Source organism: Coenobita brevimanus, chromosome 27, assembly GCF_032717465.1.
Source record: "Coenobita brevimanus isolate Jiangsu-jjx chromosome 27, ASM3271746v2, whole genome shotgun sequence".
NCBI classification, from domain to species: domain Eukaryota; kingdom Metazoa; phylum Arthropoda; class Malacostraca; order Decapoda; family Coenobitidae; genus Coenobita; species Coenobita brevimanus.
In genome coordinates this window covers 24,886,947-24,908,219 of record NC_136980.1, presented here as the reverse complement: position 1 = coordinate 24,908,219, position 21,273 = coordinate 24,886,947, and positions in this window count along the sequence as shown.

Below are 21,273 nucleotides of genomic sequence, written 5' to 3'. Positions count from 1 at the left end.
GACATTAGCAAAATGAGTTGCAAATATCTCGGCAACAGATGAAGAATGAGCCACCACCACACCTGCATGAGATAAAACAGGAGGAGAGGGAACGGGAAATTTCCCTGAAATCTTCCTCACCCGTTTCCACACTTTTGTGAGAGGAGTCTGTGAAGAAATTGAAGAAACAATTGATGCCCAAGACTTCCTCCTAGCCTCCTTCATAACCCGCCGGGCATGAGCTCGGGCCCTCCTATATGCCGCTAAGTAACCAGGGTCACCTCGGTGACGACGAAGTCGGGAGAAAGCAGCACGTTTAGCCCGAACAGCAGAAGCACACTCATCAGTCCACCAGGGAACTGGACGGCAAGGAAAGAGACCAGCTGTTCTCGGAATACTCTGCAGTGCCGCCGAGTGTAGTAAGTCTGTGAAATACTCAACAGCGGCATCAGTGCTGACAAAATCCTCCACACATCGGTTCGGGGAACACAGCTCCTCAAAAACCGGCCAGACCGCCCTATCCAAGCGGCAGCGGGGAAGACGACGCCGAGGCTCACTCTGTGTCGATCTTACTAAAATAGGGAAGTGGTCACTGCCATGTAAGTCCGGTAACACAGCCCATGTAAAATTCAGGGCTACCCCTGCAGAGCACAGAGACAAATCAATAGAAGCAAAAATACCCGTTTGACTATGGAAGTAACTTCACCAGAATTTAAAATATACAGGTCCACATCCTCCACAATGGAGGCTAACATAGTACCTCTAGCATCAGCTGTGGGGCCACCCCACAGGGGATGATGACTGTTCATGTCGGCCAGCAAGAAATAGGGTGAGGGAAGTGCACGAATAAGATTTTCAAGATCAACCCTCTCAATAGTGGCACTAGGAGGGAGGTACAAAGAGCACACAGTATAACAATGGGGAAGAAAAATCTGGAGAGCAACAGCCTGCAGTGGAGTGTTAAGACTCACAGCAGTGAAAGGTATGTCACTGTGTACTAGAATAGCCACACCCCCACCATGACCCTGTCCAGGAAGAGGATCTGAATAAAAAACCTGGTAACCAGGTGGACTGGGAGGCGCAGCATCACCAACCATTGTCTCTTGTAGGCAAACACACACAGGTGAATACTCAGCCAGAAGCCAACGGAGTTCCTCCCAGTTGGCTCGTAAACCACGGCAGTTCCATTGAATAATATTAGCCATTAAAACTATTGAAATATAAAGGGGCAGGGGAGATGGACAAACAGAAAACAATAAAAAAATACTAAAAATTTTAAAATGGAGGAACTATATACACAAAAGAAAGGGTCACTTAGTGGAAACCACTGAGCGACCCTGGGAGACAATCTTCTTGGGAATGCGGATGCACCCACTAAAGGGCTTGCCACGGGCGGCAGCATGGCTAGAACGAGGGCCTGGGGTCTGCGAAGTGTTGGGAGACTTCACAGACACCCGTCGCTGCCCAGCAGGAGAGGAAGAGCTACTCCGAACCCTGCCCGGGGCCCCCAGTGAACCAAGAGGTCGAGCAGGAGGGATTGGGGTCCTGGCCTCCAAACGTGGAGGGGGCAGGACAGGATCCTCAGAGGTAACCGGAGGAGGAACATCCAATACCCCGGAGGAAGAGGTGCCAGACTGACCTGACACCCCAGAAGCCCCCGAAGACCCAGAAGCAGGGTCTGAGGGCTGTTGCACAGATGGACTAACTACAGAGGATGTGGACTCCACGACTGACACATTGCTTGGAGGATCTTCAAGACTCAAAGACTCTGAGGAACCACGATGACGTTTAGCAAATGAAGAATGTGCACCATGACTACCAGGGGATACCATAGATGTAGAGGTCGAGTCTTGAACTGTAGCGGCAACCGTCTCAAGTGCGGGAGATTGTTGCACTGGCATGGGATCAACAGATGAAGGCATAGGAGCTGACACAACAGGAGGAACTCGAGTCTGCTCGACGGCTATGACCGGACAAAACTGACGCATAAGACACTCCGTTACGGAAAACAGATGACATGGCTCTACTCCTGGCCTCAGAAAAGCTTATTTTATCACGATTACGGATGAGGAGGATCTCCTTCTCCAAGCAAAACCGGGCACAGTCTTTAGATGAAGCAGGATGTGCCTCGCCACAGTGCAAACAACAAACAGGTCCAGGACAGTCCTGTCCTGCATGAGTGGATTCTCCACAACTGACACACACCACTGGGAGGCCCTGTTGCAAACGACGACAGACTCACCCAACATGCCCGTACATCTGACAGTGGCAGCAGCGTCATGGGTTTGGTACAAAGGGTTTGACCCTAAGGGACAACCAAGCCACCTTGATGGATGAAGGGAGAACAGTACAGTCGAACGTCAGCAACAAGGATGGAGTTGGGGTAAGTACACTATCAACCTTCTTCCGAAACCTCTCCACTTTGACAACCCTGTGGACCTGGAGTTCTTCAAGCAGCTTCTCTTCACTGTAGCGAAGTAAGTCTTTGGAGAAAACAACACCTCGACACTGATTGAAAAAAGCATGAGGGACACAAGAAAACAGTACATCCGGGTCCTTACACTGGGCAGCCAGCCGGGAACCCTCTTCATGGGATGTAACCTCCACTAGTAGGCTACCATCCCCCTGAGGTGAAATCTTCGGCTCCCTCTCACAGATTGACATAATGCACCGATGAACAGTAAAAATATCCAAATTCCCAATAGGCTGACCATCCAAAGTACGAATAGTGTAGTACCTTGCAAAATCAACCATCTCAAAGACACCCGGCAGGACCTCACGGGCATGTCCACTATATGTTGTTGTCTGTGTCCGGCTCTTCTTTGTAGTGGCCGCTGACCGTAAACCACTGGAACCAGGTAGGTATGGTTCCAGGGTGGCAATATGGGCCTCACCAGCAAGAGGCACAGGAGGCGCACAGGAGGGAGATTGTAAAGGATGGTCAGGGACAGAACCAGGGTCGTCAGCTGATGAAATTGAATTCGAGGCCATATTAGAAAAAAACTACCTTCATTCCCCCACCCCTCCACCCACCATGGAGCCCAACAAGGGGAGGCCATATGCCAGGGAAAGCACCACTGGCGACCCCAGAGGTAGTGGGAAAGTATACGCAGGTAACCACCAAGGGACCCTGACAAGGGTGATTCCAGGACGATAGGAGCCACCAGGTCCCCCAGTGCCCGCTTGACCCTAAAGCCACTAGGTGACTAGCCTGGATGGCTAGCCAGTGACCAGCCGATTGACCTGGTCGGGCCCAACCAGGCCACCCGTCTAGCCAGAATAAGGGACCAAAGAGGTGTATTGCTAGCTGCAGGGCGCACCATGCAGCATCACTCAACCTCCAGGAGTCCCGTCTCCCAGCATTACGGGACGCCATGCACGGCAAACACGTGGGGAGGCAACAGTCCCGCCCTAGATGGCAAATGGGCAGGGACTGACATCACCAGTAGGCCTCCTCCACCAGTGATGTAGGGGGTGCTTGGTCCACGACACTGACAAATGCCGAACCCTACAAAGGTAGGCATGCCTCCAAAGTAGGTGGCACTGCCAGCCACGCTTCAAGCCCCGCCACCACGTCAAGGTGACCCCCCTCAGCGGGGCCCCAATGCATACATGCCCCCACTAATCTTGCTAGGTCAGCACGCTTTCCCACGCCTGAAGACGGCGTTATTGCATCAGTTCATATCAGGCAGCCTAGTCGGGCAGACTATTTTACTGTGAGCTTGTAATAAACTCCTTATCTAGCTGTTTGTACACGGAGTTTCTATCACCAAAGTATTGCAAGTTACAGGTGGGTTGGCTCCGGTACCTTTTGTAGGCCCTCTCCTTGTTGTGGACAGCATTAGAAAAAGCGTGATTTAACCAAGACTTTCTTGCATTAGTCAAAGGATATGAGAGGAATATATGCTTCCATGCCCGAGAGAATAACCTCCGTAATGCGCAAGGCACACTCAGATGGCTCCCGGCCATGGAAGCAATAATCATTCTAGGGAAAATCAAAGAAATATTGCCTGAGGGCCTCCCAATCCGCAGCTTCAAAATGCCACAGACGATGTTTCTTTGAAGGGTCCACAGGCCGTACCTGAGCGATAGGACAGGTTAAGGTGATAAGGTTCACAGACTACACGTACATCCAAAGTCACTCCAATATTACAGTTACACTTACAAGCACTTCTCACCCCACAGACAATCTCCAGCAGACAGCCTAAGCCACTTGTGGATATACATAGGCCGTATCGTCCCCACTTCTGTCGGGATCGGGATAGACCTGTCCTGCAGTGGACACTCACCTGCAGTGGACACTCACCTGCTGCGGGTGTGCATAAAAGACCTCTACCCTTTACGTTTCTGTTTCAATCTGTCTGAAGATGTAATATACGAAAGTACTCACTGTCACTCCTTTCATTTCTCCTGTGGTTAGTTATATATATATATATATATATATATATATATATATATATATATATATATATATATATATATATTTATGTTACACACACACACACACACACACACACACACACACACACACACACACACACACACACTCACACTCCAGGTGGTCTACTACCTTGAGGTAATGATGTTAAATTCCTTAAGAATATCTTGTATTTAGTTTCCAATACTCCTCATCCAAAGGCAGCAGCTAGTTAGAGTCCATACACCCGATGAAGTCAGCAGAGCTAATGGTGGGTGTACGTTACCTACTCTTTTGATCTCGCGTAAATCTGAATGCTGTCTGTGCAACATATTCGTAGTTATTACTGAACAACCCAGGTTTTTCCTCCATAACTGACTGGCAACTGTATAGCGCCTACGGAAGTTATATATTTCTTTACTTCTGGTAAACATTTCTATTACTGGTTAGATTTTCTTATGAATATTTTGATGAGGCCAGTGGCTTGCACTGATGCTTACTGGGCACTCAATAAATACTTGATATGGCTGGTAGTCACAGAGGTGAGGTAAAAAAAAAAAGAAGTCTAGTCCACGGTAACACTTATCGCGCGATGACAACACTACAGAGATAACTATAATTACTTGTCTCCAACTCAACAGTCATGGATGCATGATTTGTCCCATAAGCTGAGTCATTAACTTCAGGACATAATACTTGAGCTAATTTCAGTACAAACAAGATATCAGCACGAGTCCATCTTCGGCAGTTATGGATTAAAAATTGTTGAGTGCTTTATGTGTGAAAAGTTTCTATCATAATTTATCCACAGGCTTGTGAGTAACTGTATCTCCGTTACGGTTTACAACTGGACACATGTTGGTACAACATATTTTTTTCTAAAAATCATCCCAAGTTCTGACACACCTCGTATATATACAAACATTCATACTAACATAAACATGCATTCACTGATACCCCCTCTCTCTCTCTCTCTATATATATATATATATATATATATATATATATATATATATATATATATATATATATATATATATGCCAACCCATGAGGAGCATAGGAGTTCGGGGCTAAGCAAGTTGGTCCTGACATTTAAGATGAGAGTGACCAGTCTCACTCATCCCTGAGTAACATTATGTGAGCAATATATCCCAACCATCCCTTGGATAGAAACCGTCACCAGCTCAATCCGATTGGGGAGCCTTAACTACCCACTGAACCACCAGGCATCATAATTTGGTGATATGATTACCAACCAGCATGGTAAATGGTCCCCTGGTGTACAGGAAACCATTTTTTTTTTTTTCACTCAGTGTAGAGTCACCCATAGGCAGAGGGAAGAGCAAGGAGTGAAGGAAAGAAAGACAGAAGAGGGAGTGAACAGTCACCCATAGGCAGAAGGAAGAGGAAAGAATAAAGGAAAGACAGACAGACGAAGAAGGAAGGAAGAGAGGGAAGGGCAGACACCCAAAGCAGCACTACATTGAGTAGTGGATGGCGAGAGCCGAATCTTGATACGATTGACTACTGTATACACTTTATATAAATATATATAATATCTATCTATCTATCTATCTATCTATCTATCTATCTATATATATATATATATATATATATATATATATATATGTGTGTGTGTGTGTGTGTGTGTGTGTGTGTGTGTGTGTGAGGAGTAGACTGTACCACTAGTCGAGCAGGGCAGTACTCCCAAGGTGGATGGAAAGCTGATGACAGGGAGAGCTGGAGCTCCCTTTTCTCAGCCCTCGGGACAAGTTCCTGACCATCCTCCTTTGCTGAACTTTTCAGTGTTTCAGTAACAGAGAGTAGGCCAGCATCCTCTCCAGTACAAGTTTCTCTAACTGCCAACACCAAACTATACATGCACAGTACACACTATACTTCTTAAAAAAAAAAAAAAAAAAAAAAGGCGCATTACAACCTTGCCTCGGAGTTCTCAGGGGGGGACCATAAATGCCCCCATCATCCGCCTCTCTCCCGGTGACGACTCAACGAGCTGCCTGCATCCACTGTTTGACTCACTTCTTCATTTCTGTAACATTCACGGCCTTTCCTCTAACTTTCTCTCTGTCGTAGACCACCTCTCCTCCTCTAAACCTCACTTTCTCATCCTTACTGAGACTCAGCTTTCTGAGGCAACTTACAGCAAACCCTTTCCTGTATCCTCCTACTGTCTTTATACTCATTTCAAAGCCAAAGGTGGATGTTGTGTATATGTATGCAACGACCTATCTTCTCTCGTGTTCCTGAAATTGATTCTTTTGAATTCTCTACTCTCTGGCTTCGGCTCTCCTGTCATTCTCTGACTAAATATATCTGTGCTGTTTACTTATCTCCTAATTCTACTGACTATCAAAAATTCTTTGACTATCTTATTCTTCGATGGAACACATTCTATCCATTTCTCCTTTCTCTGATATCTCCATTCAAGGAGATTTCGATGTTCACCACCACCTTTGGCTCTCCTCTCCTTTCACTGATCCACCTGGTGAACAAGCCTACATCTTATTCTATCTTTGATGACCTAGAGCAGCTTGTACTGCACCCTACCCGTATCCCTGACAGCCTTGGAGAGAGCCCTAGCATACTTGACCTCTTCCTTACAACTAATCCTTCTGCTTACACTGTTAATCTTTTCTCTCCATTGGGCTTCTCCGATCATAACCTTGTTAGCTTAACCTGTCCTATCGCTCCGGTGCAGCCTGTGGTTTCTCCAAAGAAACGTCGTCTGTGGCACTTTGGAGCTGTGGATTGGGAGGCCCTCAGGCAGTACTTCTTTTATTTTCACTGGAATGGTTATTGCTTCCGTGGCCGGGAGCCATCTGAGTGTGCCTTGCGCATTACAGAGGTTATTCTCTCGGGGATGGAAGCATACATTCCTTTTTCATATCCTTTGACTAATGCAAGAAAGCCTTGGTTTAATTATGCTTGTTTTAATGCTGTCCGCAACAAGGAGAGGGCCTATAAAAGTTAAAAGAGCCAACCCACCCTTGACTCACATCTTTTTTATGTTTCTGCCCAGAATCGTGCTAAGTCTGTTCTTCGCTCTGCTAGAAATAATTTCATCCGTACTAAATGCCATCAACTCTCCAACTCGAATTCTTCCCTCTCCTTCTGGCACCATGCAAAAATCGTTTCTAACAACTTTACCTCATCATCCTTCCCTCCTCTATTCTACTCCGATGGCTCTGTAACTATTTCTTCTACCGATAAAGCAGAGCTCTTCGCTCAGACTTTCTCCTCCAATTCCACCTTAGACAGTTCTAGTGCTGTTCCTCAGTCAATTCCCTCCTCTGACTTCCTCAATGCTGACATTAAAATTTCTTCAGCTGATGTATTTTGTGCTATCACAGGTCTCAGTTCTAACAAGGCATATGGGCCTGATGGAGTCCCTCCCATTGTCCTCAAGAACTGTGCTTCTGTGCTTACACCTTGCCTAGGTAAACTCTTTCGCCTTCCTCTTTCAACTTGTAATTTTCCTTCTTGCTGGAAGTTTGCTCTCATTCAGCCAGTCCCAAAGAAGGGTGACTATTCCCAACCCTCTAACTATAGTCCCATTGCTTTAACATCCTGTGTCTCAGAAGTTTTTGAGTCTTTTCTTAACAGAAAAATTTGAAAGCATCTTTCTGATCATCAGTATGGGTTCCGTCAGGGACGCTCTTCTGGTGATCTTCTCACCTACCTTTCAGACTCCTGTTCATCCTCCTTTCGGGACTTTGGCGAAAATTTTGCCATTGCACTTGACATCTCAAAGGCTTTCGATTGAGGCTGGCATAATTCTTTAATTTCCAAACTACTGTCTTACGGTTTCTATCCTTCTATCTTTGCTTTCATCTCTAGCTTCCTTTCTGGTTGTTCTATAGCTGCTCTTGTAGACGGCTACCGTTCTTCTCCAAGATCAACCAACAGTGGTGTTTCTTAGAGCTCTGTCCTATCACCAACTCTCTTCCTTTTATTCATCAGTGATCATCTAAGCTGTATATCTAATCCTATCTACTCGTATGCTGGTGATTCCACCCATCATCTTTCCATTCGGTTTCCGTACCCTCTATCTCAGCAGTTACTTCAAGAAATAAGGGATGAGGCTATGGCACACCTAATGTCTGACTTGGCTCGTATCTCTGACTGGGGGAAAAATAATCTTGTTTTTAATGCATCAAAAACTCAGTTTTTACACCTATCAACCCGTTAGAATGGTCCACAGGAGTCCTCACTAATGTTTAATAATATCCAGCTCAATCCTGCATCATCGTTGAACATGCCTGGGGTTTCATTCACACTGGACTTATCTTGGAAAGATCATATTGCATCTCTTGTAAAATCTGCTTCCAAGAGATTAGGTGTGCTAAGCCGACTCGGTGCCTTCTTTACCCCTGCACAGTTGTTGACTTTATGCACGGGTTTTATTTGCCCCTGTTTAGAGTACAACTCTCATGTGTGAGGAGACTTCTCACATACAGCTCTTCTCAATTGGTTGGAGTCAAAGGCTATTCGTCTCATTGACTCTCCTCCTCTTATTGGCTCCTTCAGCCTCTGTCTCTTCGCCCATTGTTGCATCTATATCTCTTTTCTATCACTACTTGAATGGTCACCGCTCCTCTGAACTGTCTGGTTGCATTCCTCCACCTCTACGACAGGCGAGTAGCACCCGCCTAACAGCAAACTCTCATCCTTTTTCTGTCCAACTCTCTATTGTAAGAGTTAACCGTTACTCCCAGTCCTTCAATTATGCAACAGGTCAACTCCGAAACTGTCTCCCTCTGTCTGTATTTCCTACTTCCTATCATATCTAGTCTTTCAAATGCAGTGTGTCCAGGGATCTCAAAGTGAACAGTTTTTAAATTTGGCACTCTTTTTCATTGTTTTTTTTTTTTTTTTTGACGGAACATTTTGTGGGATCAGCCCTTGGTTCCTTCTTCCTTATATATATATATATATATATATATATATATATATATATATATATATATATATATATATATATATATCAGGTCAGGTGCGGGTAAGGGGATGGGTCTGTTATGATGTGGCAGGGGTAAACCAGTTCTGCTGTCGGGACCTGCTGTGGATGTCACTGATTGCATTGTGCAGTTGACCCTTGTGCGGTGTGGTGCGGTGAGGATCTGTCCATTCTCCCCTTTGGGGCTGAGATGCGAAAGAATGTGTTTGAATGGATGAGTAAATGGGGAGTGTGTCGTCCTGTCTCGGCTACCTCCCTTTCCTTGGGGGAAGCAGCCTAGGTATATATATATATATATATATATATATATATATATATATATAGATAGATAGATAGATAGATAGCTACCTGTGTATATATATATATATATATATATATATATATATATATATATATATATATATGTATTTATAGATACACTATATATATATATATATATATATATATATATAGATAGATAGATAGATAGATAGATATAGATAGATAGAGATAGAGCTGAGATACAACTTACATTAATTTTACTGACATGATTTTGACTATGCACAATTTATAATACTGTTCAAACATACAATACTTTTATATTTCATTTCAGAGCGCAGGTGCCAGTTAAACATTCGAAAATCGCACCATCCTTAGAAGCTCACGCGTGCACATACATATACACACACACACACACACAAGGCACCGAGGAGAGCAGACGCACGCCGCCAATGCTCCATACCCGGCCAACTTGGCCAGTGGCATTACCCAAATTAGTATCTTTATATGAGCCAAGCTCTGTATCAGGTTAGACTAAATGGTGTTCTAATATAAATAAAAAGATGAAGTTTTAAGCAAGACTTGTTCAAACAGAAAAGAAAACAAAGTAGGGCAAGAATGCGCACGATCAGCTGATCGTTTGTTTAGTCTACAACTGCTCCAGGGAATGTAAGTATCATATGTGTTTTTAGTACTGCAACATCACCACATACTTTAGTAAAGCAAATCTGGAAAAGAAAAGGGATAAAGGTAGAAAGCAGGATGATGATTTCTACCAAGAACTGGTTGAACTGGTGACTCACAATAAACTGGTGGAACAAGTACACAGACTAGAGACGGCTTTTCAGAATGAGATTGGTGAAATTAAGAAACAGATGCGCTTGCAAAAGGAAGAAATAGAAAAATTAGGAAAGGAAGTCAGCAAGAAAGACACAACCATAGATGAGTTAACAGTGGAAGTGGGTACACACAGGAGGAACATTAGTGAAATGGCAAGTACAGTAGTCAACCATAAGAGTATTATGGAAGAGTTCAAAATTATACAGAGACAATTAGGCAAGTAAAAAATTCTGTGAACTTTATGGAATAGGAGTCCAGAAGTACATCCCACAGCACAAAGAAGCAGAAAAGAAAAGAAAGAAATGGTTCAATACAGAATGTAAAAAATCAAAAGAAAAAAAGAGATTTCTTGTGGAATAGATACAAAAGACACAATAGTGAAAGGGCATATAATAATCATAAACAGGCAAGAAACAATTATACATGAAGAAGGAGGGAAGCCCATAAACAGTTTGAGGAGGATATCATAAATAAATGTAGTGATCAACCGAAGATATTTTACAGCTATATTAGAAGCAAAACCAAAGTAAAAGATAAAATTCAATCCATTACGGACGAGGGAATCACCTATACACAAAAGAAGGATATTTGTGAAACACTAAACAAGAATTTCCAATCAGTTTTTACAGAGGAAAAAAATTTTGAGGGGGATTATGTGGAACATGCATGCCCACACATACTGGTGCAGTGGTAACGCTCTCGCTTGCCAACTGGTGGACGGGAGTTCGCGCCTCACTCAGGTTGCTCACGGACGAAGTGAGCGGTTACTGTCCCCCTTGAGCAAGGGGACGGGTGTGTGCGTGTGTGAAGGTCACAGCCTTGCCCTTAGATCGGACTATATGAGCTCTCAGCTCCCTTCCGGGAGGGTAAAAGCTGACGATCACGACCATCAAAGTGATCCTGACCGACCCGGTGATTACCAAATATACAAACATCAGAAAAAGTAATACAGGAGGAGTTAAGTATATTAGACAAAGGAAAAGCAAATGGTCCTGATGAAATTTCACGCTGGGTGCTATGTGAATGTGGAAAGGAGTTAAGTAAACCATTATTTTTAATTTTCAAGAAATCCTTGAGTCAAGGTAAACTACCTGATATATGGAAGAAAGCAAACATTGTTTTCTTATGCAAGAAAGGGAATCGACAAAATCTACTCAACTACCGACCAGTACCACTAACCAGTGTTGTAAGCAAGGTATTAGAAAAGCTTATAAGAAAAGCTTGGGTGAATCATCTAGAAGAACACAATATGATAACAGAAAGACAGTTTGGTTTCAGAAAAGGAAAATCATGTGTTACTCATCTGTTGAGCTACTATGACAGAGTAACAGACACATTACAGGAAAGAGAAGGATGGTTGGACAGTATCTATTTACATTTCAAGAAAGCATTTGACACAATACCACACCAAAGACTTTTATGGAAACTGTACCATCAAGGAGGAATTCAAGTGAATCTGTATTGTTGGATGCAAGATTTTCTCATAAAATGAGAAATGAGAACAGTACTAAGGGGAAACTACTCATCATGGAAAAAGTGACTAGTGGAGTACCACAGGGCTCAGTGCTGGCACCAATCATGTTTTTAGTGTATATAAATGATATAGACAGTAACACTGAAAATGAAAGCTATCTAAAAATGTTTGCAGATGATGCAAAAATACAAAGGAGAATTACTAACACAGACTCTTGTAAAGAGCTACAAGAATTAAATAAACTTCATGAATGGAGTAATACATGGCAAATGGAATTCAATGTGGACAAGTGTCATGTAATCAAGTTAGGTAAAAGTGGAAAAAGAACTGGTTGGGTTTATACGTTAGGAAATAAAACCCTACACATCAGAAAGAGAAAAGGACCTAGGTGTGATTATCAATAACAGACTATCTCCGGCTGACCACATCAGTGAGAAGGTACGGAACATGTATACACTGCTTGCAAATATGAGAATAGCATTCACTTACATAAATGAAGACATACTAAGAAAGATAATATCATTCATCAGACCAACCCTGGAGTATGCATCAGTAGTCTGGAGTCCTCATCTCAAAAAACACATAGACAGGATTGAAAAAGTTCAAAGGGCCACTACAAGATGGATACCAAGCTTAAGGGTTCTAGGCTTCGAAGAAAGACTAAATAAACTGAATTGACCAACACTACAGGAGAGAAGGAAAAGAGGTGACATGATTATGCTATATACATGCATATCCAGGAAGGAGAAAATAGACATAAATGATTACTTAACGTATGGGGAAGCATCAGCAAGAGACACTGCAAAAAACTACATAAGAAGAGAGGTGATAAAGAGGTAAGGAAAATTAGTTTCCCAAACAGAGCAATTGATAGTGGAATGCGCTACCGAATGAAATAGTGTATGCCAAAACAATTCACAAATTTAAGGATATGTACGAAAAATACGGTTCAAGACACGGGACAGTACGAGCTTGACTCATTCCTGTAAAGATACAATTAGGTAAGAACAATTTGGTAAGGTAAGAACACACACACACACACACATACACGGGTGTACATATGTATGTATATTGTCACGGGGTTTTTATATTATCACGGTAGTTTTTAAAATATCTGCTTATATTATTTAATTGATAATAATATTCAATAATATTGAAGAGCAGGGACAATGATTGTCTTACTAAATCAAACAACGATTACTTTACGCTGGCCTGCTTCGCACGATTCTCTCAGAACGAGAATTTATAAACTTTCTCAACAGTACACAGCAGAGACTAATTACTCAATTGCTGTTACTGTACTGTTAGCCTCTGGAGAAAGTTACTTCACCCCTGACAATAAATAACTAATACTAACATCAGGTTCTTGCTGATGCTTAACTCCTAGGTGGCACAACGGATTTTAAGTTAATACAACAAGACTGGTCTAAGTACCAGTTATGAATAGCAAAACGTCTATGCAAGCTAGGAGCTATGTGGGAAATAAGCTTAATAATGGAGAAATGAAACAAGAGTTTACATTACATTAAGCTCAAGCAAAAGAACTGTTAAATTTATTGATTACAAAAATAAATTTAACGTTACACTTCAAAATCAAATAAAGAGATCGCACTCACTCACTCACACAAAAGCTAAATGCTTACGCCTAGGAAAAACACCTTAATTAAACTCTTAAGTCTAGAAAAATACAAAAATGAAATACTGGTCGATGAATGCTGTGTATCACCCAATTCAAGGTGGGAGGACTGGGCAACTGTACTAGTGGAGCTTGGGTGCTAGCTGACCTCTCACACTTCTGGAGCACAGGACCTTTCTCCGTCACAACAAACACTCGACTGCGTAAGTCGTGGGAAAAAAGGGGGAGCAGTAGGCCGCATTTTTCTAACGGTCGAGTGAGCGAGATGCGCCCAAAACAAATCGCTCAGCGGAAGTGCCAATGTCTCACGCAAAGACGATAACGTATGACGCTGAAAAATTGATTTGACAAAGCTTCCGTCCGAATGAGCGGTTAACTGAACGATAAACAGTGAGTTGTCCACTAATAGTTCGTGGCTTCTCACAAAAGGGAAATGTCGCAAATTTGATTCGTGACATTACGCCCCTACAAAATTAAATTTTTTCCTTATGGGAAAAAATTTGTGGAATATATATATATGTACACATCCTAACTCAGTCACAGAAGATTCACACTGTGGTGTGTGTGCTATCCTGCTACAGGAGAAAGCCGCAGTCGCCAGTGAGCGAAAAAAAACTTGTATTTACATTAATAGAAGCAAGCTTGAGGGAAAAACTCCATGACGACGGTGAAAATCCTGTACTCAGGTCAAACTGAGCGAAAATTCGCTACATTTACACTGACAACTAATTGTTGAGTAGCGTGGTGTATGTAATACACGGTGTAGGTGTGACAGTTGTAGTGTAACTGTACCTATGTGTAAAATGACATAGTAAATAATAACATGACGATGACGAAGGCGGAGGAGAAGAGGCGGCAGCGTGCGGCAGACGATCAGCTGGCCCGCACAGCAAAACTTCTACACCCATTGCTGTACCTGCAAAACCAATTGAGGTGGAGCATCAAAAGTGTCAATGAGACAAAATTTTATTATGTTACAATTACTCTCTCTGCCTAGCAGTCAGTGCTACGACGTACATTCGAGGTCGCCATTAATTATAGCACACGATTATGGTCGGCAAGTTGAGAATCCCTGTGCAAACTCGGGTCTTCCATAGCCTCGAACTGCACATGGGTCCTCAACCTGTGCCTTAACCTACAGTACTTATATTAATATCGGGAAGCTGAGAATCCTTGTGCAAACTTGGGTCTTCCATAGCCTTGAGTCGCCTCTGCGGAGTTCTCTCTCGAACTTCCCCCTTAACCTACAGTACTTATATTAGTATTGGGGAGCTGAGAATCCTTGTGCAAACTCGGGTCTTCCATAGCCTCGAGTCGCCTCTGTGGAATTCCCTCTCAAAATTCCCCCTTAACCTACGATACATAATATGCATGTACAGGCCCTGGACATACTGTGTCCTGTGGGGCCAATGGGCGAGACATCAGGTCTGCACCCACTTCGCCACTACCCTGTCTCTCAACTGACTCAGAGATTACAGGTGTGGTTATGAATGGCACAGGAAGGACATGTCTCTGATTAGTGGTGTTACTTTGACACACACTACAGGAACGGACAAAACTATCTATGTCCCGTCCCATCCCTGGCCAGAAAAAGTCAGCTCGGATACGGCCCTGGGTCTTCCTTTTGCCCATGTGACCTCCTGTGGCTGAACAATGACCCCATTCTAACACCGCTTGGCGATACTTTGCAGGAACAACAAACTGCAGTCGAACCTCACCCTGGGGTGTCTGTGACTCACGGTACAGCCGTCCTCGCTTACGAAGGAACCTGGCTTGTCCTCCCCGTGAATACTTGATCACTTTACCCTCCAGCTTCTTGCACACTGAGGCAAGTGTCGAGTCAGTCTGTTGCTCTTGGACAACATCTTGACTACGAATCAGATTTTGCGGCGTTGCGACGGTCAACGGAGTGACGCGATTTGGAGCCTTGGCCATGGCTCGTGTTATCGCAGCAGCCGAATTCTGAGTAGCAACATCTACGGCGCAACTATTTTTGATGCCAGGTATGTTGCCTAATATGAGGTCAAATAAAGGTTCGGGCATGACAACTGCAGCTGTCAGGCCAGTGAAAAATGGAGACGCCACCTGGATACGTGCCTCAGGGAACAATCTCACTGATCCATCAATAAGTCTAACTTGGATCTGTCGACCTGTATACTCATCAGGCCGAACTAAACTCTGCTTAACAGAGCAACCTGAGGAACCATTGTCCCTCATGACATTTACAGAAACACCTCCCACAGACCCTGGCTGAACAAGAAAGGCAGTGTTGCTGGTGGAAGGGTCTGAGGAGGTAGCAGCCAGTCATTCATGAGACTGCGAAACAACCGATGCAGCAAACGTGGCGCCCTGGGAACTAGGTGTCTGAGGAGAGTTCATGGTCGGAGGGGGACTTGTGAACTGTTGGGAAGTACCTGTACTGGTAGAGATGGCACCACCGGGTACTTGTGGAATGAAGGCTGCATTTGCCTCCTGCCTCCGATACACTAATTGACCTGACTGAGGGTTACGTGGCTTGTCCTTGTATTGCTGCTGCTGCTGCTTGGGGAACTGCTGCTGGTTGGGGTGCTTGTTGTACCGCTTCCAAGCAGGCTGCTGTGTATTTTGCCCCTGGTCCTTCTGCGGTTTGCTTGGACCTTGGCCATTACTCTGAGAACGGCCTTGGTGCTGGGATTCAGTCTGTGACGGCTTCCCAGACTTGGCAGTATCTTTTCTGCTCCAGGTGTTTTGCTTACGAGTTTGATACCCGTATGCAGTAAAGAATGCGTCAGCCTTTTCTGCCATTTGGCTGGCATCTTTCACCTGGCAGATCTTAAGCTGTGCTATGAGCTCAGCAGGCCACGACCTCTCTAGCTGTGTACGCAGCATAAGGTCAATTATCCCCTCACGCGTGGAAGGAGTTTTATCTTTCTCCATCCACTCATTTAAGTAAGCAGTGAGACGATCAAGGAACTGAACAGCTGTCTCCTTGTCTTGGAGACGAGCTCGCATGAAGTGAACTTTGGCGTCATCTAATGTGAGACCATACGCCTTAATGAGTGCAGCTTTCATCATCTCATATGTGAGATTGTCACCACGAATTCTGTGGAGAATATCGAGGGCAGAGCCCTCAAATAGGCTAAGAAACTGAAGCCGCTTAGCTGCCTCATCCAGTTGATACATGTCTGCCATGTCCTCAAAACGAGCTATGTACGGCTCGATTCGCTCACTTTCCTTGTATGAAGGAAGCTTGATCCGTGGGGTTGCCAGGACATGTGCAGGGAGAACGCTCGTGGAGCTTTGACCAACTGCACCAGATGTGTCTGAAGCCAAGGAATCTCGCTTGAGCTTCAGCACTTCAAGTTCATGTTTTTCTCGTGCCTCACGTTCGGCACGTTCATATTCACGTTATTCCCACACGTGTTCTAAGTCGAGTTCACGATGTTTTCGCTCGTGTTCGCGCTGTTTTCGCTCGTGTTCGCGCTCCTTTTCGCGTTCCTCACGCTGTTCTCGCTCGTGTTCGCGTTGGATTCTACGCTCTTCACGAGCATCTTTCTCACGTTCTTGCTCGTAATTAAACCGGGAGAGAACGTAACTCTGTATTTTCTCTGGGTCTGTGAGACCCATATCTTTGGCTTCCTGTACATAAGCACTGGCTGCCATGATGCTAGCTTATTAAGCAAACGAAACTGAGTACTGACTGCTTCGCAAACGAATGCTAATAAACACAAGTAAAGAGTACAGACACAAGCTAGTGGTGACCAGTCTTATCTAGTTAACTCGAAAAGAATAAAGCAAAAATGCAAATAACTGAGAAGACTCAATAATTAACACAATGGGTACGGCGGCTACCCAGGAGTGAATACAATCGTCTAGCGTTACCAAAAATAAAGAACTAAATAGAGTTAAGTACTCTATGAATTAATAAAGCAAAAATTCACTTGCTAAATTAACGGTAAACACCAGTAAACTTGTGCCTATAAACTTTAATGATAAATTCCTAAATATGAACGAGTGAGTACTATCTCGTGAATAGCTTTAGAGCTAGGAGCTAATATCCTGGAATGAGGTCGCCAATTGTCACGTTTTTTTTTTTAAATATGAATCACGGGGTTTTTTATAATATCTGCTTATATTATTTAATTGATAATAATATTCAATAATATTGAAGAGCAGGGACAATGATTGTCTTACTAAATCAAACAACGCTTACTTTACACTGTCCTGCTTCGCACGATTCTCTCAGAACGAGAATTTATAAACTTTCTCAACAGTACACAGCAGAGACTAATTACTCAATTGCTGTTACTGTACTGTTAGCCTCTGGAGAAAGTTACTTCACCCCTGACAATAAATAACTAATACTAACATCAGGTTCTTGCTGATGCTTAACTCCTAGGTGGCACAACGGATTTTAAGTTAATACAACAAGACTGGTCTAAGTACCAGTTATGAATAGCAAAACGTCTATGCAAGCTAGGAGCTATGTGGGAAATAAGCTTAATTATGGAGAAATGAAACAAGAGTTTACATTACATTAAGCTCAAGCAAAAGAACTGTTAAATTTATTGATTACAAAAATAAATTTAACGTTACGCTTCAAAATCAAATAAAGAGATCGCACTCACTCACTCACACAAAAGCTAAATGCTTACGCCGAGGAAAAACACCTTAATTAAACTCTTAAGTCTAGAAAAATACAAAAATGAAATACTGGTCGATGAATGCTGTGTATCACCCAATTCAAGGTGGGAGGACTGGACAACTGTACTAGTGGAGCTTGGGTGCTAGCTGACCTCTCACACTTCTGGAGCACAGGACCTTTCTCCGTCACAACAAACACTCGACTGCGTAAGTCGTGGGAATAAAGGGGGAGCAGTAGGCCGCATTTTTCTAACGGTCGAGTGAGCAAGACGTGCCCAAAACAAATCGCTCAGCGGAAGCGCCAATGTCTCACGCAAAGACGATAACGTATGACACTGAAAAATTGATTTGACAAAGCTTCCGTCCGAATGAGCGGTTAACTGAACGATAAACAGTGAGTTGTCCACTAATAGTTCGTGGCTTCTCACAAAAGGGAAATGTCGCAAATTTGATTTGTGACATATATACAGGTACCAAAGTAATGGCAAAAAGATGGAGGGATACTAAAATAACCGAATGAAGTATGTACTTTTGTAACTATTGTGTAATATACAGACAGGGGAAAGCCAAAGAACCACATTATAAACTGCGTTAAGTATGTGAATTAAGCTCATGTAGGGTTCAGAAATGGCCATCAGTATACGTTCCATTATTTGGGGGGCTTCTATTTTTGTTGTAAATTAGCTACTGAGGTAAAAAAAGAAAGAAAAAAAAAACAGACACACACACGCACACACATAGGCAATGCTACGCTGTTCCAACTTCCACCTTACCAAGCACATACCTTGAACCACCCTGCATACCTAACCAAGCCCATTCTGGCCTTCATCTCCCTCCCTATGTATAACAGAGACTTAATAACAACACCCTTCTCTGACTCTGTCGGGTGGAATGTATAACCTGGGCTCTTCAAATTTCTTGCGCAGGTTGTGTTGAAATATGAGATTTTTTTTTTTTTTGTTATTAAAAAAAACTAAAACATCACTCTACTTATCAAAAGGGACGAGGTCGCTATTCGACACATAACCATGTGAAATTTCATTACTCTGCAGTGAATACTTTCTGAGTTCTAGCCTGGAAACAATATCTCTATGCATAGTCAACCATCCTGCCATCCAACTCAACGGACGAACACCTATTGGTCCCAGTGCTAAAAACACCCTCCTCTATGTCAGGTGGAAGATATAAAAATAATCTGCTACAATGGCTGTTTTTGTATTATTGTGATATGTAGTTGTGTGGGGGAACCAACCAAGGACAAAGTTGCTTCATGCCAAATAGACTGGCAAACCATGGCAATTCATTGATTACACCACTCTGCATGATTTTTGATGACTGAATGTATATATGTTCTTTAATCTATTTCTCACGTTGATTTCAAATATGTAATTAGATTTTCTTCACCACGTAGGTTTTTAAAGCAATATAGATTCAATTTTTCGTGTTTATAGTGAAATAGATGAATTCGGAGATTAAGATGACAGCAAATATTTGACTGATTAATTATTTAAAATATCTGTTAATAAAAACAAATGTCATAATATAGGGAAATAGTAATCAAATATTAAATAACATGCAATATTTGGTTTATTAGTTTGGGTTGGCAACTTTGATACCTTGACCTTGAGCACACGAGTGGGCAGCAAGCAGCTGAAATTTCAGTGTCGCATTTTGATTGCATTGCTAGTTTGTCCATGTGAAATGATTGTTCACAGACGTAAGTGTGTGAACAATCCAGGCATATGCTGCTATGTATGTGGTAGCTATGTTGTCATCAAACAAAAACAAGATACAACAGATGTTGTTAAGAATGTATTTTTCGTTTACGTTGGTGTCCAACTCTGTGATCAAGACAAACCTTGGGCTTCTCACAAAGTATGCCACACTTGCATGGAAAGGCTGAGACTCTGGAAAACCGGTAAATAAAAGCAATGGCTTTCGGGGTATGAATGGTGTGGAGTATGCCAGAAAACTATGTTGATGACTGCTATTTCTGCATCATTGAGGTTCATGGGTACAATAAAAAAAAAAAATAAAAAGCACATTGTATATCCCAGTACCCCCTCAGCTATATGGCCTTTTGCAAATGAAGATAACCTTCCAGTTCCTCTTCCCCGAATTATTCTGGAGAATGTTGCACCAGAGTGATGGTGAAGACGAAAGAGATACCTACAATCTTGACGAACTTGAAATTCCCTGCAGTTGTACACACAGGGAAGACTTGATGATCTGAGGAGAGATTGGAAACTACTTAAGGATGCAGAGGAAATTCTTGGCTCTAGACTGAAACCAAAAACTCTTTTGGCACCAAAAAACTTATTCTCTTGGTATCATCGCAGGGAAATGGAGATGTTACAATTCTTTGCTGAGGATGATTCAGTGGTATTCTGCTGTAACATTCCAGACTGCTGAACTATTTTGGGATCGAATATAAACCTTCTTAGTGTAGGCTCTTCACTGACTCATACAAAGGGAGTTTAAAAGGTGTTTTGCTGCACAGTGGGAATAAATATGCCTCCATTCCAGTAGCATATTCTGTCCAACTAACAGAGACAATTGAAACTGTGAAGAAGCTGTTGTTGTTTTTTTATGCAAAAAAGAAGGAACCAAAGGCCAGGGACCTGCAAACCATTCATTCCAAGAAAAAATAAAAACAATACAATTTATCTATCTATCTATCTATTGCCAGACGCCTCAATCCCGTTTGGGGTGGCCACAAACAAATCGCCTCCAAGTCGCCCTGTCCCCCGCCATTTCACTGCCCTGCTTCCAACTCACACCCCCCTCTCTCATATACCTCTCCACCCCATCCCTCCATCTCATCCTCGGCCTCCCCCTCCCTCTACCCCCCTCCACCTCACTCACATACACTCTCTTCGTCAGTCTTTCACCCTCCATCCTCTCCACATGGCCAAACCACCTCAGTGTGTTCCTCATAACGCTTCCTATCACATCCACATCCACACCACAACGCTCCTTTACATCCTCATTCGTCAGCCTGTCTCTCCACGTGACTCCACAGGCTCCTCTTAAATAACTCATTTCCACTGCTCTCACTCTTGACTTG